The sequence below is a fragment of the Daphnia pulicaria genome, chromosome 4, assembly GCF_021234035.1.
Source record: "Daphnia pulicaria isolate SC F1-1A chromosome 4, SC_F0-13Bv2, whole genome shotgun sequence".
Classification (NCBI taxonomy): Eukaryota; Metazoa; Arthropoda; class Branchiopoda; order Diplostraca; family Daphniidae; genus Daphnia; species Daphnia pulicaria.
Genome location: NC_060916.1, coordinates 17567484 through 17594495, shown reverse-complemented (window position 1 = coordinate 17594495; position 27012 = coordinate 17567484).

Here is a 27012-nt window from a genome sequence, read left to right as displayed (position 1 = left end):
TTTGAACTGAGAGTCAACTTGCATTGGAAAAAAAAAAATTTTCTGATCGATGCGGTCGAGGCGCCCACTCGACGCGGTTCGGGGTTCTCTTATTATCAACCAGCTCGAGATTCGAACCGAGAGCCAACTTGCATTAGAAAATGAATTTTTTTCTGATCGACGCCTTAGCCCACTCGACGCGGTTCGGGGGCTCTCTTATTATCACCCAGCTCGAGATTCGAACCGTGCATTGGAAAAATAATTTGTTTTTCTGATCGACGACTTAGACCACTCGACGCGGTTCGGGGGCTCTCTTATTATCACCCAGCTCGAGATTCGAACCGAGAGCGCACTTGCATTGGAAAAATAATTTTTTTTTCTGATCGATGCCTTAGCCCACTCGACGAGGTTCGGGGGCTCTCTTATTATCACCCAGCTCGAGATTTGAACCGTGCATTGGAAAAATAATTTGTTTTTCTGATCGACGCCTTAGCCCACTCGACGCGGTTCGGGGGCTCTCTTATTATCATCCAGGTCGAGATTTTAACTGAGAGTCAACTTGCATTGGAAAAATAATTTTTTTTTTCTGATCGATGCCTTAGCCCACTCGACGCGGTTCGGGGGCTCTCTTATTATCACCCAGCTCGAGATTTGAACCGTGCATTGGAAAAATAATTTGTTTTTCTGATCGACGCCTTAGCCCACTCGACGCGGTTCGGGGTTCTCTTATTATCAACCAGCTCGAGATTCGAACCGAGAGCCAACTTGCATTGGAAAATGAATTTTTTTCTGATCGACGCCTTAGCCCACTCGACGCGGTTAGGGTGCTCTCTTATTATTACCCAGCTCGAGATTCGAACCAAGAGCCAACTTGCATTGGAAAATTAATTTTTTTCCGATCGACGCCTTAGCCCACTCGACGCGGTTCGGGGGCTCTCTTATTATCACCGAGCTCGAGATTCGAACCGAGAGCCAACTTGCATTAGAAAATGAATTTTTTTCTGATCGACGCCTTAGCCCACTCGACGCGGTTCAGGGGCTCTCTTATTATCACCCAGCTCGAGATTCGAACCGTGCATTGGAAAAATAATTTGTTTTTCTGATCGACGACTTAGCCCACTCGACGCGGTTCGGGGGCTCTCTTATTATCACCGAGCTCGAGATTCGAACCGAGAGCCAACTTGCATTAGAAAATGAATTTTTTTCTGATCGACGCCTTAGCCCACTCGACGCGGTTCAGGGGCTCTCTTATTATCACCCAGCTCGAGATTCGAACCGTGCATTGGAAAAATAATTTGTTTTTCTGATCGACGACTTAGCCCACTCGACGCGGTTCGGGGGCTCTCTTATTATCACCGAGCTCGAGATTCGAACCGAGAGCCAACTTGCATTAGAAAATGAATTTTTTTCTGATCGACGCCTTAGCCCACTCGACGAGGTTCAGGGGCTCTCTTATTATCACCCAGCTCGAGATTCGAACCGTGCATTGGAAAAATAATTTGTTTTTCTGATCGACGCCTTAGCCGACTTGACGTGGTTCGGGGGCTCTCTTATTATCATCCAGCTCGAGATTCGAACCGAGAGTCAACTTGCATTGGAAAAATAATTTTTTTTTCTGATCGACGCCTTAGCCCACTCGACGCGGTTCGGGGGCTCTCTTATTATCACCCAGCTCTAGATTCGAAACCCATTCCGACCCGACCCGACCCGACTTGAATTCGAAATTTTTTTTTCGATCGACGGCTTTGCCCACTCGACGCGGTTCGGGGGCTCTCTTATTATCACCCAGCTCTAGATTCGAAACCCATTCCGACCCGACCCGACCCGACCCGACTTGAATTCGAAATTTTTTTTTCGATCGACGGCTTTGCCCATTCGACTGTTCGGGGCTCTCTTATTATCACCCAGCTCGAGATTCGAACCGAGAGTCAACTTGCATTGGAAAAATTTTTTTTTTTCTGATCGATGCCTTAGCCCACTCGACGCGGTTCGGGGGCTCTCTTATTATCACCCAGCTCGAGATTCGAACCGAGAGCGCACTTGCATTGGAAAAATAATTTTTTTTTCTGATCGATGCCTTAGCCCACTCGACGCGGTTCGGGGGCTCTCTTGTTATCAACCAGCTCAAGATTCGAAACCCGACACGACTTGAATTTGAAATTTTTTTTTTCTATCGACGCCTTAGCCTTCTCGACGCGGTTCGGGGGCTCTCTTATTATCATCCAGCTCGAGATTCGAACCGAGAGTCAACTTGCATTGGAAAAATAATTTTTTTTTCTGATCGACGCCTTAGCCCACTCGACGCGGTTCGGGGGCTCTCTTATTATCACCCAGCTCTAGATTCGAACCGAGAGCCAACTTGCATTGGAAAATGAATTTTTTTCTGATCGACGCCTTAGCCCACTCGACGCGGTTCTGGGGCTCTCTTATTATCACCCAGCAACTTGAATTTGAAAATTTTGTTTTCGATCGACGCTTTAGGCCACTCGACTGTTCGGGGCTGTCTCTCTTATTATCAACCAGCTCGAGATTCGAAACCCGACCCGACCCGACCCGACTTGAATTTAAAATTTTTTTTTTCGATCGACGCCTTTGCCCACTCGACTGTTCGGGGCTCTCTGATTATCAACCAGCTCGATATTCGAAACCTCACCCGACCGAACCCGACCCGACTTGAATTTGAAAATTTTGTTTTCGATCGACGCCTTTGCCCACTCGACTGTTCGGGGCTCTCTTATTATCACCCAGCTCGAGATTCGAATTGTGCATTGGAAAAATAATTTGTTTTTCTGATCGACGCCTTAGCCCACTCGACGCGGTTCGGGGGCTCTCTTATTATCACCCAGCTCGAGATTCGAAACCCGACCCGACTTGAATTTGAAATTTTTTTTTTCTATCGACGCCTTAGCCTTCTCGACGCGGTTCGGGGGCTCTCTCTTATTATAACCCAGCTCGAGAATTCGAACCGAGAGCCAACTTGCATTGGAAAATGAATTTTTTTCTGATCGACGCCCTAGCCCACTCGACGCGGTTCGGGGGCTCACTTATTAATTCCGAGCTCGAGATTCGAACCGAGAGCCAACTTGCATTAGAAAATGAATTTTTTTTCTGATCGACGCCTTAGCCCACTCGACGCGGTTCGGGGGCTCTCTTATTATCACCCAGCTCGAGATTCGAACCGTGCATTGGAAAAATAATTTGTTTTTCTGATCGACGCCTTAGCCCACTCGACGCGGTTCGGGGGCTCTCTTATTATCACCCAGCTCGAGATTCGAACCGAGAGCCAACTTGCATTGGAAAATGAATTTTTTTCTGATCGACGCCTTAGCCCACTTGACGTGGTTCGGGGGCTCTCTTATTATCATCCAGCTCGAGATTCGAACCGAGAGTCAACTTGCATTGGAAAAATAATTTTTTTTTCTGATCGACGCCTTAGCCCACTCGACGCGGTTCGGGGGCTCTCTTATTATCACCCAGCTCTAATTTCGAAACCCGATCCGACCCGACCCGACTTGAATTCGAAATTTTTTTTTCGATCGACGGCTTTGCCCATTCGACTGTTCGGGGCTCTCTTATTATCACCCAGCTCGAGATTCGAACCGAGAGCCAACTTGCATTGGAAAATGAATTTTTTTCTGATCGACGCCTTAGCCCACTCGACGCGGTTCGGGGGCTCTCTTGTTATCAACCAGCTCAAGATTCGAAACCCGACCCGATTTGAATTTGAAATTTTTTTTTTCTATCGACGCCTTAGCCTTCTCGACGCGGTTCGGGGGCTCTCTCTTATTATCACCCAGCTCGAGAATTCGAACCGAGAGCCAACTTGCATTGGAAAATGAATTTTTTTCTGATCGACGCCTTAGCCCACTCGACGCGGTTCGGGGGCTCTGTTATTATCACCCAGCTCGAGATTCGAACCGTGCATTGGAAAAATAATTTGTTTTTCTGATCGACGCCTTAGCCCACTCGACGCGGTTCGGGGGCTCTCTTATTATCACCCAGCTCGAGATTTGAACCGAGAGTCAACTTGCATTGGAAAAATAATTTTTTTTTCTGATCGACGCCTTAGCCCACTCGACGCGGTTCGGGGGCTCTCTTATTATCACCCAGCTCTAGATTCGAAACCCGATCCGACCCGACCCGACCCGACCCGACTTGAATTCGAAATTTTTTTTTCGATCGACGGCTTTGCCCACTCGACTGTTCGGGGCTCTCTTATTATCACCCAGCTCTAGATTCGAACCGAGAGCCAACTTGCATTGGAAAATGAATTTTTTTCTGATCGACGCCTTAGCCCACTCGACGCGGTTCGGGGGCTCTCTTGTTATCAACCAGCTCAAGATTCGAAACCCGACCCGACTTGAATTTGAAATTTTTTTTTTCTATCGACGCCTTAGCCTTCTCGACGCGGTTCGGGGGCTCTCTCTTATTATCACCCAGCTCGAGAATTCGAACCGAGAGCCAACTTGCATTGGAAAATGAATTTTTTTATGATCGACGCCTTAGCCCACTCGACGCGGTTCGGGGGCTCTGTTATTATCACCCAGCTCGAGATTCGAACCGTGCATTGGAAAAATAATTTGTTTTTCTGATCGACGCCTTAGCCCACTCGACGCGGTTCGGGGGCTCTCTTATTATCACCCAGCTCGAGATTCGAACCGAGAGCGCACTTGCATTGGAAAAATAATTTTTTTTTCTGATCGATGCCTTAGCCCACTCGACGCGGTTCGGGGGCTCTCTTATTATCACCGAGCTCGAGATTCGAACCGAGAGCCAACTTGCATTAGAAAATGAATTTTTTTCTGATGGACGCCTTAGCCCACTCGACGCGGTTCAGGGGCTCTCTTATTATCACCCAGCTCTAGATCCGAAACCCGACCCGACCCGACCCGACTTGAATTCGAAATTTTTTTTTCGATCGACGCCTTTGCCCACTCGACTGTTCGGGGCTCTCTTATTATCAACCAGCTCGAGATTCAAAACCCGACCCGACCCGACTTGAATTTGAAAATTTTGTTTTCGATCGACGCCTTTGCCCACTCGACTGTTCGGGGCACTCTTATCATCAACCAGCTCGAGATTCGAAACCCGACCCGACCCGACCCGACTTGAATTCGAAATTTTTTTTTCGATCGACGCCTTTGCCCACTCGACTGTTCGGGGCTCTCTTATTATCAACCAGCTCGAGATTCGAAACCCGACCCGACCCGACTTGAATTTGAAAATTTTTTTTTTGATCGACGCCTTTGCCCACTCGACTGTTCGGGACTCTCTTATTATCAACCAGCTCGAGATTCGAACCGAGTTCCAACTTGCATTGGAAAATTAATTTTTTTTCCGATCGAAGCCTTAGCCCACTCGACGCGGTTCGGGGGCTCACTTATTATCACCGAGCTCGAGATTCGAACCGAGAGCCAATTTGCATTAGAAAATGAATTTTTTTCTGATCGACGCCTTAGCCCACTCGACGCGGTTCGGGGGCTCTCTTATTATCACCCAGCTCGAGATTCGAACCGTGCATTGGAAAAATAATTTGTTTTTCTGATCGACGCCTTAGCCCACTCGACGCGGTTCGGGGTTCTCTTATTATCAACCAGCTCGACATTCGAACCGAGAGCCAACTTGCATTGGAAAATGAATTTTTTTCTGATCGAAGCCTTAGCCCACTCGACGCGGTTCGGGTGCTCTCTTATTATCACCCAGCTCGAGATTTGAACCAAGAGCCAACTTGCATTGGAAAATTAATTTTTTTCCGATCGACGCCTTAGCCCACTCGACGCGGTTCGGGGGCTCGCTTATTATCACCGAGCTCGAGATTCGAACCGAGAGCCAACTTGCATTAGAAAATGAATTTTTTTCTGATCGACGCCTTAGCCCACTCGACGCGGTTCGGGGGCTCTCTTATTATCACCGAGCTCGAGATTCGAACCGAGAGCCAACTTGCATTAGAAAATGAATTTTTTTCTGATGGACGCCTTAGCCCACTCGACGCGGTTCAGGGGCTCTCTTATTATCACCCAGCTCTAGATCTGAAACCCGACCCGACCCGACCCGACTTGAATTCGAAATTTTTTTTTCGATCGACGCCTTTGCCCACTCGACTGTTCGGGGCTCTCTTATTATCAACCAGCTCGAGATTCAAAACCCGACCCGACCCGACTTGAATTTGAAAATTTTGTTTTCGATCGACGCCTTTGCCCACTCGACTGTTCGGGGCTCTCTTATTATCAACCAGCTCGAGATTTGAAACCCGACCCGACCCGACTTGAATTCGAAATTTTTTTTTCGATCGACGCCTTTGCCCACTCGACTGTTCGGGGCTCTCTTATTATCAACCAGCTCGAGATTCAAAACCCGACCCGACCCGACTTGAATTTGAAAATTTTGTTTTCGATCGACGCCTTTGCCCACTCGACTGTTCGGGGCTCTCTTATTATCAACCAGCTCGAGATTTGAAACCCGACCCGACCCGACTTGAATTTGAAAATTTTTTTTTTTGATCGACGCCTTTGCCCACTCAACTGTTCGGGACTCTCTTATTATCAACCAGCTCGAGATTCGAACCGAGTTCCAACTTGCATTGGAAAATTAATTTTTTTTCCGATCGAAGCCTTAGCCCACTCGACGCGGTTCGGGGGCTCGATTATTATCACCGAGCTCGAGATTCGAACCGAGAGCCAACTTGCATTAGAAAATGAATTTTTTTCTGATCGACGCCTTAGCCCACTCGACGCGGTTCGGGGGCTCTCTTATTATCACCCAGCTCGAGATTCGAACCGTGCATTGGAAAAATAATTTGTTTTTCTGATCGACGCCTTAGCCCACTCGACGCGGTTCGGGGGCTCTCTTATTATCACCCAGCTCGAGATTCGAACCGTGCATTGGAAAAATAATTTGTTTTTCTGATCGACGCCTTAGCCCACTCGACGCGGTTCGGGGTTCTCTTATTATCAACCAGCTCGACATTCGAACCGAGAGCCAACTTGCATTGGAAAATGAATTTTTTTCTGATCGAAGCCTTAGCCCACTCGACGCGGTTCGGGTGCTCTCTTATTATCACCCAGCTCGAGATTTGAACCAAGAGCCAACTTGCATTGGAAAATTAATTTTTTTCCGATCGACGCCTTAGCCCACTCGACGCGGTTCGGGGGCTCTCTTATTATCACCGAGCTCGAGATTCGAACCGAGAGCCAACTTGCATTAGAAAATGAATTTTTTTCTGATCGACGCCTTAGCCCACTCGACGCGGTTCAGGGGCTCTCTTATTATCACCCAGCTCGAGATTCGAACCGTGCATTGGAAAAATAATTTGTTTTTCTGATCGACGCCTTAGCCCACTCGACGCGGTTCGGGGGCTCTCTTATTATCATCCATCTCGAGATTTGAACTGAGAGTCAACTTGCATTGGAAAAATTTTTTTTTTCTGATCGATGCCTTAGCCCACTCGACGCGGTTCGGGGGCTCTCTTATTATCACCCAGCTCGAGATTCGAACCTTGCATTGGAAAAATTATTTGTTTTTCTGATCGACGCCTTAGCCCACTCGACGCGGTTCGGGGGTTCTCTTATAATCACCCAGCTCGAGATTCGAACCGAGAGCCAACTTGCATTGGAAAATGAATTTTTTTCTGATCGACGCCTTAGCCGACTCGACGCGGTTCGGGGGCTCTCTTATTATCATCCAGCTCGAGATTCGAACCGAGAGTCAACTTGCATTGGAAAAATAATTTTTTTTTCTGATCGACGCCTTAGCCCACTCGACGCGGTTCGGGGGCTCTCTTATTATCACCCAGCTCTAGATTCGAAACCCATTCCGACCCGACCCGACCCGACTTGAATTCGAAATTTTTTTTTCGATCGACGGCTTTGCCCACTCGACGCGGTTCGGGGGCTCTCTTATTATCACCCAGCTCTAGATTCGAAACCCATTCCGACCCGACCCGACCCGACCCGACTTGAATTCGAAATTTTTTTTTCGATCGACGGCTTTGCCCACTCGACTGTTCGGGGCTCTCTTATTATCACCCAGCTCGAGATTCGAACCGAGAGCCAACTTGCATTGGAAAATGAATTTTTTTCTGATCGACGCCTTAGCCCACTCGACGCGGTTCGGGGGCTCTCTTATTATCACCCAGCTCGAGATTCGAACCGAGAGCCAACTTGCATTGGAAAATGAATTTTTTTCTGATCGACGCCTTAGCCCACTTGACGTGGTTCGGGGGCTCTCTTATTATCATCCAGCTCGAGATTCGAACCGAGAGTCAACTTGCATTGGAAAAATAATTTTTTTTTCTGATCGACGCCTTAGCCCACTCGACGCGGTTCGGGTGCTCTCCTGTTATCACCCAGCTCTAGATTCGAAACCCGATCCGACCCGACCCGACTTGAATTCGAAATTTTTTTTTCGATCGACGGCTTTGCCCATTCGACTGTTCGGGGCTCTCTTATTATCACCCAGCTCGAGATTCGAACCGAGAGTCAACTTGCATTGGAAAAATTTTTTTTTTTCTGATCGATGCCTTAGCCCACTTGACGTGGTTCGGGGGCTCTCTTATTATCATCCAGCTCGAGATTCGAACCGAGAGTCAACTTGCATTGGAAAAAAAAAAAAATTTCTGATCGACGCCTTAGCCCACTCGACGCGGTTCAGGGGCTCTCTTATTATCACCCAGCTCGAGATTCGAACCGTGCATTGGAAAAGTTAATTTTTTTTTTTAATCGACGCCTTAGCCCACTCGACGCGGTTCGGGGGCTCTCTTATTATCACCCAGCTCGAGATTCGAACCGTGCATTGGAAAAATAATTTGTTTTTCGCATCGACGCCTTAGCCCACTCGACGCGGTTCGGGGGCTCTCTTATTATCATCCAGCTCGAGATTTGAACTGAGAGTCAACTTGCATTGGAAAAATTATTTTTTTCTGATCGATGCCTTAGCCCACTCGACGCGGTTCGGGGGCTCTCTTATTATCACCCAGCTCGAGATTCGAACCATGCATTCGAAAAATAATTTGTTTTTCTGATCGATGCCTTAGCCCACTCGACGCGGTTCGGGGGCTCTCTTATTATCACCCAGCTCGAGATTCGAACCGTGCATTGGAAAAATAATTTGTTTTTCTGATCGACGCCTTAGCCCACTCGACGCGGTTCGGGGGCTCTCTTATCCAGCTCTTATCCAGCTCGAGATTTGAACCGACAGTCAACTTGCATTGGAAAAATAATTTTTTTTTCTGATCGATGCCTTAGCCCACTCGACGCGGTTCGGGGGCTCTCTTATTATCACCCAGCTCGAGATTCGAACCGAGAGCCAACTTGCATTAGAAAATGAATTTTTTTCTGATCGACGCCTTAGCCCACTCGACGCGGTTCAGGGGCTCTCTTATTATCACCCAGCTCGAGATTCGAACCGTGCATTGCAAAAATAATTTGTTTTTCTAATCGACGCCTTAGCCCACTCGACGCGGTTCGGGGGCTCTCTTATTATCACCCAGCTCGAGATTCGAACCGAGAGCGCACTTGCATTGGAAAAATAATTTTTTTTTCTGATCGATGCCTTAGCCCACTCGACGCGGTTCGGGGGCTCTCTTATTATCATCCAGCTCGAGATTTGAACTGAGAGTCAACTTGCATTGGAAAATTTTTTTTTTTCTGATCGATGCCTTAGCCCACTCGACGCGGTTCGGGGGCTCTCTTATTATCACCCAGCTCGAGATTCGAACCTTGCATTGGAAAAATTATTTGTTTTTCTGATCGACGCCTTAGCCCACTCGACGCGGTTCGGGGGTTCTCTTATAATCACCCAGCTCGAGATTCGAACCGAGAGCCAACTTGCATTGGAAAATGAATTTTTTTCTGATCGACGCCTTAGCCGACTCGACGCGGTTCGGGGGCTCTCTTATTATCACCGAGCTCGAGATTCGAACCGAGAGCCAACTTGCATTAGAAAATGAATTTTTTTCTGATCGACGCCTTAGCCCACCCGACGCGGTTCTGGGGCTCTCTTATTATCACCCAGCAACTTGAATTTGAAAATTTTGTTTTCGATCGACGCCTTTGCCCACTCGACTGTTCGGGGCTCTCTTATTATCAACCAGCTCAAGATTCGAAACCCGACCCGACCCGACTTGAATTTGAAAATTTTTTTTTCGATCGACGCCTTAGCCCACTCGACTGTTCGGGGCTTTCTTATTATCAACCAGCTCGAGATTCGAAACCCGACCCGACCCAACTTGAATTTAAAATATTTTTTTTTCGATCGACGCCTTTGCCCACTCGACTGTTCGGGGCTCTCTGATTATCAACCAGCTCGATATTCGAAACCTCACCCGACCCGACCCGAGCCGACTTGAATTTGAAAATTTTGTTTTCGATCGACGCCTTTGCCCACTCGACTGTTCGGGGCACTCTTATCATCAACCAGCTCGAGATTCGAAACCCGACCCGACCCGACCCGACTTGAATTTGAAATTTTTTTTTCGATCGACGCCTTTGCCCACTCGACTGTTCGGGGCTCTCTTATTATCAACCAGCTCGAGATTCGAAACCCGACCCGACCCGACTTGAATTTGAAAAAATTTTTTTTTGATCGACGCCTTTGCCCACTCGACGCGGTTCGGGGGCTCTCTTATTATCACCCAGCTCGAGATTCGAATCGTGCATTGGAAAAATAATTTTTTTTTCTGATCGACGCCTTAGCCCACTTTACGTGGTTCGGGGGCTCTCTTATTATCATCCAGCTCGAGATTCGAACCGAGAGTCAACTTGCATTGGAAAAATAATTTTTTTTTCTGATCGACGCCTTAGCCCACTCGACGCGGTTCGGGGGCTCTCTTATTTTCATCCAGCTCGAGATTTGAACCGAGAGTCAACTTGCATTGGAAAAATAATTTTTTTTTCTGATCGATGCCTTAGCCCACTCGACGCGGTTCGGGGGCTCTCTTATTATCACCCAGCTCGAGATTCGAACCGAGAGCTAACTTGCATTGGAAAATGATTTTTTTTCTAATCGACGCCTTAGCCCACTTGACGTGGTTCGGGGGCTCTCTTATTATCATCCAGCTCGAGATTCGAACCGAGAGTCAACTTGCATTGGAAAAAAAAAAAAATTTCTGATCGACGCCTTAGCCCACTCGACGCGGTTCAGGGGCTCTCTTATTATCACCCAGCTCGAGATTCGAACCGTGCATTGGAAAAGTTAATTTTTTTTTTAATCGACGCCTTAGCCCACTCGACGCGGTTCGGGGGCTCTCTTATTATCACCCAGCTCGAGATTCGAACCGTGCATTGGAAAAATAATTTGTTTTTCGCATCGACGCCTTAGCCCACTCGACGCGGTTCGGGGGCTCTCTTATTATCATCCAGCTCGAGATTTGAACTGAGAGTCAACTTGCATTGGAAAAATTATTTTTTTCTGATCGATGCCTTAGCCCACTCGACGCGGTTCTGGGGCTCTCTTATTATCACCCAGCAACTTGAATTTGAAAATTTTGTTTTCGATCGACGCCTTTGCCCACTCGACTGTTCGGGGCTCTCTTATTATCAACCAGCTCGAGATTCGAAACCCGACCCGACCCGACTTGAATTTGAAATTTTTTTTTTTCGATCGACGCCTTAGCCCATTCGACTGTTCGGGGCTCTCTTATTATCACCCAGCTCGAGATTCGAACCGAGAGCGCACTTGCATTGGAAAAATAATTGTTTTTTTTCTGATCGATGCCTTAGCCCACTCGACGCGGTTCGGGGGCTCTCTTATTATCACCCAGCTCGAGATTCGAACCGAGAGCGCACTTGCATTGGAAAAATAATTTTTTTTTCTGATCGATGCCTTAGCCCACTCGACGCGGTTCGGGGGCTCTCTTATTATCATCCAGCTCGAGATTTGAACTGAGAGTCAACTTGCATTGGAAAAAAATTTTTTTTCTGTTCGATGCCTTAGCCCACTCGACGCGGTTCGGGGGCTCTCTTATTATCACCCAGCTCGAGATTCGAACCGTGCATTGGAAAAATAATTTGTTTTTCTGATCGACGCCTTAGCCCACTCGACACGGTTCGGGGGCTCTCTTATTATCAACCAGCTCGAGATTCGAACCGAGAGCCAACTTGCATTGGAAAATGAATTTTTTTCTGATCGACGCCTTAGCCCACTCGACGCGGTTCGGGTGCTCTCTTATTATCACCCAGCTCGAGATTCGAACCAAGAGCCAACTTGCATTGGAAAATTAATTTTTTTTCCGATCGACGCCTTAGCCCACTCGACGCGGTTCGGGGGCTCTCTTATTATCACCGAGCTCGAGATTCGAACCGAGAGCCAACTTGCATTAGAAAATGAATTTTTTTCTGATCGACGCCTTAGCCCACTCGACGCGGTTCAGGGGCTCTCTTATTATCACCCAGCTCGAGATTCGAACCGTGCATTGGAAAAATAATTTGTTTTTCTGATCGACGCCTTAGCCCACTCGACGCGGTTCGGGGGCTCTCTTATTATCACCCAGCTCGAGATTCGAACCGAGAGCGCACTTGCATTGGAAAAATAATTTTTTTTTTCTGATCGATGCCTTAGCCCACTCGACGCGGTTCGGGGGCTCTCTTATTATCATCCAGCTCGAGATTTGAACTGAGAGTCAACTTGCATTGGAAAAATTATTTTTTTCTGATCGATGCCTTAGCCCACTCGACGCGGTTCGGGGGCTCTCTTATTATCACCCAGCTCGAGATTCGAACCGTGCATTCGAAAAATAATTTGTTTTTCTGATCGACGCCTTAGCCCACTCGACGCGGTTCGGGGGTTCTCTTTTAATCACCCAGCTCGAGATTCGAACCGAGAGCCAACTTGCATTGGAAAATGATTTTTTTTCTGATCGACGCCTTAGCCGACTCGACGCGGTTCGGGGGCTCTCTTATTATCACCGAGCTCGAGATTCGAACCGAGAGCCAACTTGCATTAGAAAATGAATTTTTTTCTGATCGACGCCTTAGCCCACTCGACGCGGTTCTGGGGCTCTCTTATTATCACCCAGCAACTTGAATTTGAAAATTTTGTTTTCGATCGACGCCTTTGCCCACTCGACTGTTCGGGGCTCTCTTATTATCAACCAGCTCGAGATTCGAAACCCGACCCGACCCGACTTGAATTTGAAATTTTTTTTTTTCGATCGACGCCTTAGCCCATTCGACTGTTCGGGGCTCTCTTATTATCACCCAGCTCGAGATTCGAACCGAGAGCGCACTTGCATTGGAAAAATAATTGTTTTTTTTCTGATCGATGCCTTAGCCCACTCGACGCGGTTCGGGGGCTCTCTTATTATCATCCAGCTCGAGATTTGAACTGAGAGTCAACTTGCATTGGAAAAAATTTTTTTTTCTGATCGATGCCTTAGCCCACTCGACGCGGTTCGGGGGCTCTCTTATTATCACCCAGCTCGAGATTCGAACCGTGCATTGGAAAAATAATTTGTTTTTCTGATCGACGCCTTAGCCCACTCGACGCGGTTCGGGGGCTCTCTTATTATCACCCAGCTCGAGATTCGAACCGAGAGCCAACTTGCATTGGAAAATAAATTTTTTTCTGATCGACGCCTTAGCCCACTTGACGTGGTTCGGGGGCTCTCTTATTATCATCCAGCTCGAGATTTGAACTGAGAGTCAACTTGCATTGGAAAAATTTTTTTTTTCTGATCGATGCCTTAGCCCACTCGACGCGGTTCGGGGGCTCTCTTATTATCACCCAGCTCGAGATTCGAACCGTGCATTGGAAAAATAATTTGTTTTTCTGATCGACGCCTTAGCCCACTCGACGCGGTTCGGGGGTTCTCTTATAATCACCCAGCTCGAGATTCGAACCGAGAGCCAACTTGCATTGGAAAATGAATTTTTTTCTGATCGACGCCTTAGCCGACTCGACGCGGTTCGGGGGCTCTCTTATTATCACCGAGCTCGAGATTCGAACCGAGAGCCAACTTGCATTAGAAAATGAATTTTTTTCTGATCGACGCCTTAGCCCACCCGACGCGGTTCTGGGGCTCTCTTATTATCACCCAGCAACTTGAATTTGAAAATTTTGTTTTCGATCGACGCCTTTGCCCACTCGACTGTTCGGGGCTCTCTTATTATCAACCAGCTCAAGATTCGAAACCCGACCCGACCCGACTTGAATTTGAAATTTTTTTTTTCGATCGACGCCTTAGCCCACTCGACTGTTCGGGGCTCTCTTATTATCAACCAGCTCGAGATTCGAAACCCGACCCGACCCAACTTGAATTTAAAATATTTTTTTTTCGATCGACGCCTTTGCCCACTCGACTGTTCGGGGCTCTCTGATTATCAACCAGCTCGATATTCGAAACCTCACCCGACCCGACCCGACCCGACTTGAATTTGAAAATTTTGTTTTCGATCGACGCCTTTGCCCACTCGACTGTTCGGGGCACTCTTATCATCAACCAGCTCGAGATTCGAAACCCGACCCGACCCGACCCGACTTGAATTTGAAATTTTTTTTTCGATCGACGCCTTTGCCCACTCGACTGTTCGGGGCTCTCTTATTATCAACCAGCTCGAGATTCGAAACCCGACCCGACCCGACTTGAATTTGAAAAAAATTTTTTTTGATCGACGCCTTTGCCCACTCGACGCGGTTCGGGGGCTCTCTTATTATCACCCAGCTCGAGATTCGAATCGTGCATTGGAAAAATAATTTTTTTTTCTGATCGACGCCTTAGCCCACTCGACGCGGTTCGGGGGCTCTCTTATTATCACCCAGCTCGAGATTCGAACCGAGAGCCAACTTGCATTGGAAAATTAATTTTTTTCTGATCGACGCCTTAGCCCACTCGACGCGGTTCGGGGGCTCTCTTATTATCACCCAGCTCTAGATTCGAAACCCGATCCGACCCGACCAGACCCGACCCGAATTGAATTCGAAATTTTTTTTTCGATCGACGGCTTTGCCCACTCGACTGTTCGGGGCTCTCTTATTATCACCCAGCTCGAGATTCGAACCGAGAGCCAACTTGCATTGGAAAAATAATTTTTTTTTCTGATCGACGCCTTAGCCCACTCGACGCGGTTCGGGGGCTCTCTTGTTATCAACCAGCTCAAGATTCGAAACCCGACCCGACTTGAATTTGAAAATTTTTTTTTCTATCGACGCCTTAGCCTTCTCGACGCGGTTCGGGGGCTCTCTCTTATTATCACCCAGCTCGAGAATTCGAACCGAGAGCCAACTTGCATTGGAAAATGAATTTTTTTCTGATCGACGCCTTAGCCCACTCGACGCGGTTCGGGGGCTCTCTTATTATCACCAAGCTCGAGATTCGAACCGAGAGCCAACTTGCATTGGAAAATGAATTTTTTTCTGATCGACGCCTTTGCCCACTCGACTGTTCGGGGCTCTCTTATTATCAACCAGCTCGAGATTCGAAACCAGACCCGACCCGACCCGACCCGACCCGACCCGACCCGACCCGACCCGACCCGACCCGACCCGACCCGACCCGACCCGACCCGACCCGACCCGACCCGACCCGACCCGACCCGACCCGACCCGACTTGAATTTGAAAATTTTGTTTTCGATCGACGCCTTTGCCCACTCGACTGTTCGGGGCTCTCTTATTATCAACCAGCTCGAGATTCGAAACCCGACCCGACCCGACCCGACCCGACCCGACTTGAATTTGAAATTTTTTTTTCGATCGACGCCTTTGCCCACTCGACTGTTCGGGGCTCTCTTATTATCAACCAGCTCGAGATTCGAAACCCGACCCGACCCGACTTGAATTTGAAAAATTTTTTTTTTGATCGACGCCTTTGCCCACTCGACGCGGTTCGGGGGCTCACTTATTATCACCGAGCTCGAGATTCGAACCGAGAGCCAACTTGCATTGGAAAAATAATTTTTTTTTCTGATCGACGCCTTAGCCCACTCGACGCGGTTCGGGGGCTCTCTTATTTTCATCCAGCTCGAGATTTGAACCGAGAGTCAACTTGCATTGGAAAAATAATTTTTTTTTCTGATCGATGCCTTAGCCCACTCGACGCGGTTCGGGGGCTCTCTTATTATCACCCAGCTCGAGATTCGAACCGAGAGCTAACTTGCATTGGAAAATGATTTTTTTTCTAATCGACGCCTTAGCCCACTTGACGTGGTTCGGGGGCTCTCTTATTATCATCCAGCTCGAGATTCGAACCGAGAGTCAACTTGCATTGGAAAAAAAAAAAAAATTTCTGATCGACGCCTTAGCCCACTCGACGCGGTTCGGGGGCTCTCTTATTATCACCCAGCTCGAGATTCGAACCGTGCATTGGAAAAGTTAATTTTTTTTTTTAATCGACGCCTTAGCCCACTCGACGCGGTTCGGGGGCTCTCTTATTATCACCCAGCTCGAGATTCGAACCGTGCATTGAAAAAATAATTTGTTTTTCTGATCGACGCCTTAGCCCACTCGACGCGGTTCGGGGGCTCTCTTATTATCATCCAGCTCGAGATTCGAACCGAGAGTCAACTTGCATTGGAAAAATAATTTTTTTTTCTGATCGACGCCTTAGCCCACTCGACGCGGTTCGGGGGCTCTCTTATTATCACCCAGCTCTAGATTCCAAACCCGATCCGACCCGACCCGACCCGACCCGACTTGAATTCGAAATTTTTTTTTCGATCGACGGCTTTGCCCACTCGACTGTTCGGGGCTCTCTTATTATCACCCAGCTCGAGATTCGAACCGAGAGCCAACTTGCATTAGAAAATGAATTTTTTTCTGATCGACGCCTTAGCTCACTCGACGCGGTTCAGGGGCTCTCTTATTATCACCCAGCTCGAGATTCGAACCGAGAGCGCACTTGCATTGGAAAAATAATTTTTTTTTCTGATCGATGCCTTAGCCCACTCGACGCGGTTCGGGGGCTCTCTTATTATCATCCATCTCGAGATTTGAACTGAGAGTCAACTTGCATTGGAAAAATTTTTTTTTTCTGATCGATGCCTTAGCCCACTCGACGCGGTTCGGGGGCTCTCTTATTATCACCCAGCTCGAGATTCGAACCTTGCATTGGAAAAATTATTTGTTTTTCTGATCGACGCCTTAGCCCACTCGACGCGGTTCGGGGGTTCTCTTATAATCACCCAGCTCGAGATTCGAACCGAGAGCCAACTTGCATTGGAAAATGAATTTTTTTCTGATCGACGCCTTAGCCGACTCGACGCGGTTCGGGGGCTCTCTTATTATCATCCAGCTCGAGATTCGAACCGAGAGTCAACTTGCATTGGAAAAATAATTTTTTTTTCTGATCGACGCCTTAGCCCACTCGACGCGGTTCGGGGGCTCTCTTATTATCACCCAGCTCTAGATTCGAAACCCATTCCGACCCGACCCGACCCGACTTGAATTCGAAATTTTTTTTTCGATCGACGGCTTTGCCCACTCGACGCGGTTCGGGGGCTCTCTTATTATCACCCAGCTCTAGATTCGAAACCCATTCCGACCCGACCCGACCCGACCCGACTTGAATTCGAAATTTTTTTTTCGATCGACGGCTTTGCCCACTCGACTGTTCGGGGCTCTCTTATTATCACCCAGCTCGAGATTCGAACCGAGAGCCAACTTGCATTGGAAAATGAATTTTTTTCTGATCGACGCCTTAGCCCACTCGACGCGGTTCGGGGGCTCTCTTATTATCACCCAGCTCGAGATTCGAACCGAGAGCCAACTTGCATTGGAAAATGAATTTTTTTTCTGATCGACGCCTTAGTCCACTTGACGTGGTTCGGGGGCTCTCTTATTATCATCCAGCTCGAGATTCGAACCGAGAGTCAACTTGCATTGGAAAAATAATTTTTTTTTCTGATCGACGCCTTAGCCCACTCGACGCGGTTCGGGTGCTCTCCTGTTATCACCCAGCTCTAGATTCGAAACCCGATCCGACCCGACCCGACTTGAATTCGAAATTTTTTTTTCGATCGACGGCTTTGCCCATTCGACTGTTCGGGGCTCTCTTTTTATCACCCAGCTCGAGATTCGAACCGAGAGTCAACTTGCATTGGAAAAATTTTTTTTTTTCTGATCGATGCCTTAGCCCACTCGACGCGGTTCGGGGGCTCTCTTATTATCACCCAGCTCGAGATTCGAACCGAGAGCGCACTTGCATTGGAAAAATAATTTTTTTTTCTGATCGATGCCTTAGCCCACTCGACGCGGTTCGGGGGCTCTCTTGTTATCAACCAGCTCAAGATTCGAAACCCGACACGACTTGAATTTGAAATTTTTTTTTTCTATCGACGCCTTAGCCTTCTCGACGCGGTTCGGGGGCTCTCTTATTATCATCCAGCTCGAGATTCGAACCGAGAGTCAACTTGCATTGGAAAAATAATTTTTTTTTCTGATCGACGCCTTAGCCCACTCGACGCGGTTCGGGGGCTCTCTTATTATCACCCAGCTCTAGATTCGAACCGAGAGCCAACTTGCATTGGAAAATGAATTTTTTTCTGATCGACGCCTTAGCCCACTCGACGCGGTTCTGGGGCTCTCTTATTATCACCCAGCAACTTGAATTTGAAAATTTTGTTTTCGATCGACGCCATTGCCCACTCGACTGTTCGGGGCTCTGTTATTATCAACCAGCTCGAGATTAGAAACCCGACCCGACCCGACTTGAATTTAAAATTTTTTTTTTCGATCGACGCCTTTGCCCATTCGACTGTTCGGGGCTCTCTGATTATCAACCAGCTCGATATTCGAAACCTCACCCGACCCTACCCGACCCGACTTGAATTTGAAAATTTTGTTTTCGATCGACGCCTTTGCCCACTCGACTGTTCGGGGCACTCTTATCATCAACCAGCTCGAGATTCGAAACCCGACCCGACCCGACCCGACTTGAATTTGAATTTTTTTTTTCGATCGACGCTTTAGCCCACTCGACTGTTCGGGGCTGTCTCTCTTATTATCAACCAGCTCGAGATTCGAAACCCGACCCGACCCGACCCGACTTGAATTTAAAATTTTTTTTTTCGATCGACGCCTTTGCCCACTCGACTGTTCGGGGCTCTCTGATTATCAACCAGCTCGATATTCGAAACCTCACCCGACCGAACCCGACCCGACTTGAATTTGAAAATTTTGTTTTCGATCGACGCCTTTGCCCACTCGACTGTTCGGGGCTCTCTTATTATCACCCAGCTCGAGATTCGAATTGTGCATTGGAAAAATAATTTGTTTTTCTGATCGACGCCTTAGCCCACTCGACGCGGTTCGGGGGCTCTCTTATTATCACCCAGCTCGAGATTCGAAACCCGACCCGACTTGAATTTGAAATTTTTTTTTTCTATCGACGCCTTAGCCCACTCGACGCGGTTCGGGGGCTCTCTTATTATCACCCAGCTCGAGATTCGAACCGAGAGCCAACTTGCATTGGAAAATGAATTTTTTTCTGATCGACGCCTTAGCCCACTCGACGCGGTTCGGGGGCTCTCTTGTTATCAACCAGCTCAAGATTCGAAACCCGACCCGACTTGAATTTGAAATTTTTTTTTTCTATCGACGCCTTAGCCTTCTCGACGCGGTTCGGGGGCTCTCTCTTATTATCACCCAGCTCGAGAATTCGAACCGAGAGCCAACTTGCATTGGAAAATGAATTTTTTTCTGATCGACGCCTTAGCCCACTCGACGCGGTTCGGGGGCTCTGTTATTATCACCCAGCTCGAGATTCGAACCGTGCATTGGAAAAATAATTTGTTTTTCTGATCGACGCCTTAGCCCACTCGACGCGGTTCGGGGGCTCTCTTATTATCACCCAGCTCGAGATTTGAACCGAGAGTCAACTTGCATTGGAAAAATAATTTTTTTTTCTGATCGACGCCTTAGCCCACTCGACGCGGTTCGGGGGCTCTCTTATTATCACCCAGCTCTAGATTCGAAACCCGATCCGACCCGACCCGACCCGACCCGACTTGAATTCGAAATTTTTTTTTCGATCGACGGCTTTGCCCACTCGACTGTTCGGGGCTCTCTTATTATCACCCAGCTCTAGATTCGAACCGAGAGCCAACTTGCATTGGAAAATGAATTTTTTTCTGATCGACGCCTTAGCCCACTCGACGCGGTTCGGGGGCTCTCTTGTTATCAACCAGCTCAAGATTCGAAACCCGACCCGACTTGAATTTGAAATTTTTTTTTTCTATCGACGCCTTAGCCTTCTCGACGCGGTTCGGGGGCTCTCTCTTATTATCACCCAGCTCGAGAATTCGAACCGAGAGCCAACTTGCATTGGAAAATGAATTTTTTTATGATCGACGCCTTAGCCCACTCGACGCGGTTCGGGGGCTCTGTTATTATCACCCAGCTCGAGATTCGAACCGTGCATTGGAAAAATAATTTGTTTTTCTGATCGACGCCTTAGCCCACTCGACGCGGTTCGGGGGCTCTCTTATTATCACCCAGCTCGAGATTCGAACCGAGAGCGCACTTGCATTGGAAAAATAATTTTTTTTTCTGATCGATGCCTTAGCCCACTCGACGCGGTTCGGGGGCTCTCTTGTTATCAACCAGCTCAAGATTCGAAACCCGACCCGACTTGAATTTGAAATTTTTTTTTTCTATCGACGCCTTAGCCTTCTCGACGCGGTTTGGGGGTTCTCTTATTATCACCGAGCTCGAGATTCGAACCGAGAGCCAACTTGCATTAGAAAATGAATTTTTTTCTGATCGACGCCTTAGCCCACTCGACGCGGTTCAGGGGCTCTCTTATTATCACCCAGCTCGAGATTCGAACCGTGCATTGGAAAAATAATTTGTTTTTCTGATCGACGCCTTAGCCCACTCGACGCGGTTCGGGGGCTCTCTTATTATCACCGAGCTCGAGATTCGAACCGAGAGCCAACTTGCATTAGAAAATGAATTTTTTTCTGATGGACGCCTTAGCCCACTCGACGCGGTTCAGGGGCTCTCTTATTATCACCCAGCTCTAGATCCGAAACCCGACCCGACCCGACCCGACTTGAATTCGAAATTTTTTTTTCGATCGACGCCTTTGCCCACTCGACTGTTCGGGGCTCTCTTATTATCAACCAGCTCGAGATTCAAAACCCGACCCGACCCGACTTGAATTTGAAAATTTTGTTTTCGATCGACGCCTTTGCCCACTCGACTGTTCGGGGCACTCTTATCATCAACCAGCTCGAGATTCGAAACCCGACCCGACCCGACCCGACTTGAATTCGAAATTTTTTTTTCGATCGACGCCTTTGCCCACTCGACTGTTCGGGGCTCTCTTATTATCAACCAGCTCGAGATTCGAAACCCGACCCGACCCGACTTGAATTTGAAAATTTTTTTTTTGATCGACGCCTTTGCCCACTCGACTGTTCGGGACTCTCTTATTATCAACCAGCTCGAGATTCGAACCGAGTTCCAACTTGCATTGGAAAATTAATTTTTTTTCCGATCGAAGCCTTAGCCCACTCGACGCGGTTCGGGGGCTCACTTATTATCACCGAGCTCGAGATTCGAACCGAGAGCCAATTTGCATTAGAAAATGAATTTTTTTCTGATCGACGCCTTAGCCCACTCGACGCGGTTCGGGGGCTCTCTTATTATCACCCAGCTCGAGATTCGAACCGTGCATTGGAAAAATAATTTGTTTTTCTGATCGACGCCTTAGCCCACTCGACGCGGTTCGGGGTTCTCTTATTATCAACCAGCTCGACATTCGAACCGAGAGCCAACTTGCATTGGAAAATGAATTTTTTTCTGATCGAAGCCTTAGCCCACTCGACGCGGTTCGGGTGCTCTCTTATTATCACCCAGCTCGAGATTTGAACCAAGAGCCAACTTGCATTGGAAAATTAATTTTTTTCCGATCGACGCCTTAGCCCACTCGACGCGGTTCGGGGGCTCGCTTATTATCACCGAGCTCGAGATTCGAACCGAGAGCCAACTTGCATTAGAAAATGAATTTTTTTCTGATCGACGCCTTAGCCCACTCGACGCGGTTCGGGGGCTCTCTTATTATCACCGAGCTCGAGATTCGAACCGAGAGCCAACTTGCATTAGAAAATGAATTTTTTTCTGATGGACGCCTTAGCCCACTCGACGCGGTTCAGGGGCTCTCTTATTATCACCCAGCTCTAGATCTGAAACCCGACCCGACCCGACCCGACTTGAATTCGAAATTTTTTTTTCGATCGACGCCTTTGCCCACTCGACTGTTCGGGGCTCTCTTATTATCAACCAGCTCGAGATTCAAAACCCGACCTGACCCGACTTGAATTTGAAAATTTTGTTTTCGATCGACGCCTTTGCCCACTCGACTGTTCGGGGCTCTCTTATTATCAACCAGCTCGAGATTTGAAACCCGACCCGACCCGACTTGAATTTGAAAATTTTTTGTTTTGATCGACGCCTTTGCCCACTCAACTGTTCGGGACTCTCTTATTATCAACCAGCTCGAGATTCGAACCGAGTTCCAACTTGCATTGGAAAATTAATTTTTTTTCCGATCGAAGCCTTAGCCCACTCGACGCGGTTCGGGGGCTCGATTATTATCACCGAGCTCGAGATTCGAACCGAGAGCCAACTTGCATTAGAAAATGAATTTTTTTCTGATCGACGCCTTAGCCCACTCGACGCGGTTCGGGGGCTCTCTTATTATCACCCAGCTCGAGATTCGAACCGTGCATTGGAAAAATAATTTGTTTTTCTGATCGACGCCTTAGCCCACTCGACGCGGTTCGGGGGCTCTCTTATTATCACCCAGCTCGAGATTTGAACCGAGAGCGAACTTGCATTGGAAAATGAATTTTTTTTATGATCGACGCCTTAGCCCAGTCGACGCGCTTCGGGGGCTCTCTTATTATCACCCAGCTCGAGATTCGAACCGAGAGCCAACTTGCTTTGGAAAATGAATTTTTTTCTGATCAACGCCTTAGCCCACTCGACGCGGTTCGGGGGCTCTCTTATTATCACCCAGCTCGAGATTCGAAACCCGATCCGACCCGACCCGACCCGACCCAACCCGACTTGAATTCGAAATTTTTTTTTCGATCGACGCCTTTGCCCTCTCGACTGTTCGGGGCTCTCTTATTATCACCCAGCTCGAGATTCGAACCGAGAGCCAACTTGCATTGGAAAATGAATTTTTTTCTGATCGACGCCTTAGCCCACTCGACGCGGTTCGGGGGCTCTCTTATTATCACCCAGCTCGAGATTCGAACCGTGCATTGGAAAAATAATTTGTTTTTCTGATCGACGACTTAGACCACTCGACGCGGTTCGGGGGCTCTCTTATTATCACCCAGCTCGAGATTCGAACCGTGCATTGGAAAAATAATTTGTTTTTCTGATCGACGACTTAGACCACTCGACGCGGTTCGGGGGCTCTCTTATTATCATCCAGGTCGAGATTTTAACTGAGAGTCAACTTGCATTGGAAAAATAATTTTTTTTTTCTGATCGATGCCTTAGCCCACTCGACGCGGTTCGGGGGCTCTCTTATTATCATCCAGCTCGAGATTTGAACTGAGAGTCAACTTGCATTGGAAAAAAAAAAATTTTCTGATCGATGCGGTCGAGGCGCCCACTCGACGCGGTTCGGGGTTCTCTTATTATCAACCAGCTCGAGATTCGAACCGAGAGCCAACTTGCATTAGAAAATGAATTTTTTTCTGATCGACGCCTTAGCCCACTCGACGCGGTTCGGGGGCTCTCTTATTATCACCCAGCTCGAGATTCGAACCGTGCATTGGAAAAATAATTTGTTTTTCTGATCGACGACTTAGACCACTCGACGCGGTTCGGGGGCTCTCTTATTATCACCCAGCTCGAGATTCGAACCGAGAGCGCACTTGCATTGGAAAAATAATTTTTTTTTCTGATCGATGCCTTAGCCCACTCGACGAGGTTCGGGGGCTCTCTTATTATCACCCAGCTCGAGATTTGAACCGTGCATTGGAAAAATAATTTGTTTTTCTGATCGACGCCTTAGCCCACTCGACGCGGTTCGGGGTTCTCTTATTATCAACCAGCTCGAGATTCGAACCGAGAGCCAACTTGCATTGGAAAATGAATTTTTTTCTGATCGACGCCTTAGCCCACTCGACGCGGTTAGGGTGCTCTCTTATTATCACCCAGCTCGAGATTCGAACCAAGAGCCAACTTGCATTGGAAAATTAATTTTTTTCCGATCGACGCCTTAGCCCACTCGACGCGGTTCGGGGGCTCTCTTATTATCACCGAGCTCGAGATTCGAACCGAGAGCCAACTTGCATTAGAAAATGAATTTTTTTCTGATCGACGCCTTAGCCCACTCGACGCGGTTCAGGGGCTCTCTTATTATCACCCAGCTCGAGATTCGAACCGTGCATTGGAAAAATAATTTGTTTTTCTGATCGACGACTTAGCCCACTCGACGCGGTTCGGGGGCTCTCTTATTATCACCGAGCTCGAGATTCGAACCGAGAGCCAACTTGCATTAGAAAATGAATTTTTTTCTGATCGACGCCTTAGCCCACTCGACGAGGTTCAGGGGCTCTCTTATTATCACCCAGCTCGAGATTCGAACCGTGCATTGGAAAAATAAATTGTTTTTCTGATCGACGCCTTAGCCGACTTGACGTGGTTCGGGGGCTCTCTTATTATCATCCAGCTCGAGATTCGAACCGAGAGTCAACTTGCATTGGAAAAATAATTTTTTTTTCTGATCGACGCCTTAGCCCACTCGACGCGGTTCGGGGGCTCTCTTATTATCACCCAGCTCTAGATTCGAAACCCATTCCGACCCGACCCGACCCGACTTGAATTCGAAATTTTTTTTTCGATCGACGGCTTTGCCCACTCGACGCGGTTCGGGGGCTCTCTTATTATCACCCAGCTCTAGATTCGAAACCCATTCCGACCCGACCCGACCCGACCCGACTTGAATTCGAAATTTTTTTTTCGATCGACGGCTTTGCCCACTCGACTGTTCGGGGCTCTCTTATTATCACCCAGCTCGAGATTCGAACCGAGAGCCAACTTGCATTGGAAAATGAATTTTTTTCTGATCGACGCCTTAGCCCACTCGACGCGGTTCGGGGGCTCTCTTATTATCACCCAGCTCGAGATTCGAACCGAGAGCCAACTTGCATTGGAAAATGAATTTTTTTCTGATCGACGCCTTAGCCCACTTGACGTGGTTCGGGGGCTCTCTTATTATCATCCAGCTCGAGATTCGAACCGAGAGTCAACTTGCATTGGAAAAATAATTTTTTTTTCTGATCGACGCCTTAGCCCACTCGACGCGGTTCGGGTGCTCTCCTGTTATCACCCAGCTCTAGATTCGAAACCCGATCCGACCCGACCCGACTTGAATTCGAAATTTTTTTTTCGATCGACGGCTTTGCCCATTCGACTGTTCGGGGCTCTCTTATTATCACCCAGCTCGAGATTCGAACCGAGAGTCAACTTGCATTGGAAAAATTTTTTTTTTTCTGATCGATGCCTTAGCCCACTCGACGCGGTTCGGGGGCTCTCTTATTATCACCCAGCTCGAGATTCGAACCGAGAGCGCACTTGCATTGGAAAAATAATTTTTTTTTCTGATCGATGCCTTAGCCCACTCGACGCGGTTCGGGGGCTCTCTTGTTATCAACCAGCTCAAGATTCGAAACCCGACACGACTTGAATTTGAAATTTTTTTTTTCTATCGACGCCTTAGCCTTCTCGACGCGGTTCGGGGGCTCTCTTATTATCATCCAGCTCGAGATTCGAACCGAGAGTCAACTTGCATTGGAAAAATAATTTTTTTTTCTGATCGACGCCTTAGCCCACTCGACGCGGTTCGGGGGCTCTCTTATTATCACCCAGCTCTAGATTCGAACCGAGAGCCAACTTGCATTGGAAAATGAATTTTTTTCTGATCGACGCCTTAGCCCACTCGACGCGGTTCTGGGGCTCTCTTATTATCACCCAGCAACTTGAATTTGAAAATTTTGTTTTCGATCGACGCTTTAGCCCACTCGACTGTTCGGGGCTGTCTCTCTTATTATCAACCAGCTCGAGATTCGAAACCCGACCCGACCCGACCCGACTTGAATTTAAAATTTTTTTTTTCGATCGACGCCTTTGCCCACTCGACTGTTCGGGGCTCTCTGATTATCAACCAGCTCGATATTCGAAACCTCACCCGACCGAACCCGACCCGACTTGAATTTGAAAATTTTGTTTTCGATCGACGCCTTTGCCCACTCGACTGTTCGGGGCTCTCTTATTATCACCCAGCTCGAGATTCGAATTGTGCATTGGAAAAATAATTTGTTTTTCTGATCGACGCCTTAGCCCACTCGACGCGGTTCGGGGGCTCTCTTATTATCAACCAGCTCGAGATTCGAAACCCGACCCGACTTGAATTTGAAATTTTTTTTTTCTATCGACGCCTTAGCCTTCTCGACGCGGTTCGGGGGCTCTCTCTTATTATAACCCAGCTCGAGAATTCGAACCGAGAGCCAACTTGCATTGGAAAATGAATTTTTTTCTGATCGACGCCCTAGCCCACTCGACGCGGTTCGGGGGCTCTGTTATTATCACCCAGCTCGAGATTCGAACCGTGCATTGGAAAAATAATTTGTTTTTCTGATCGACGCCTTAGCCCACTCGACGCGGTTCGGGGGCTCTCTTATTATCACCCAGCTCGAGATTCGAACCGAGAGCGCACTTGCATTGGAAAAATAATTTTTTTTTCTGATCGATGCCTTAGCCCACTCGACGCGGTTCGGGGGCTCTCTTGTTATCAACCAGCTCAAGATTCGAAACCCGACCCGACTTGAATTTGAAATTTTTTTTTTCTATCGACGCCTTAGCCTTCTCGACGCGGTTCGGGGGCTCTCTTATTATCACCGAGCTCGAGATTCGAACCGAGAGCCAACTTGCATTAGAAAATGAATTTTTTTCTGATCGACGCCTTAGCCCACTCGACGCGGTTCAGGGGCTCTCTTATTATCACCCAGCTCGAGATTCGAACCGTGCATTGGAAAAATAATTTGTTTTTCTGATCGACGCCTTAGCCCACTCGACG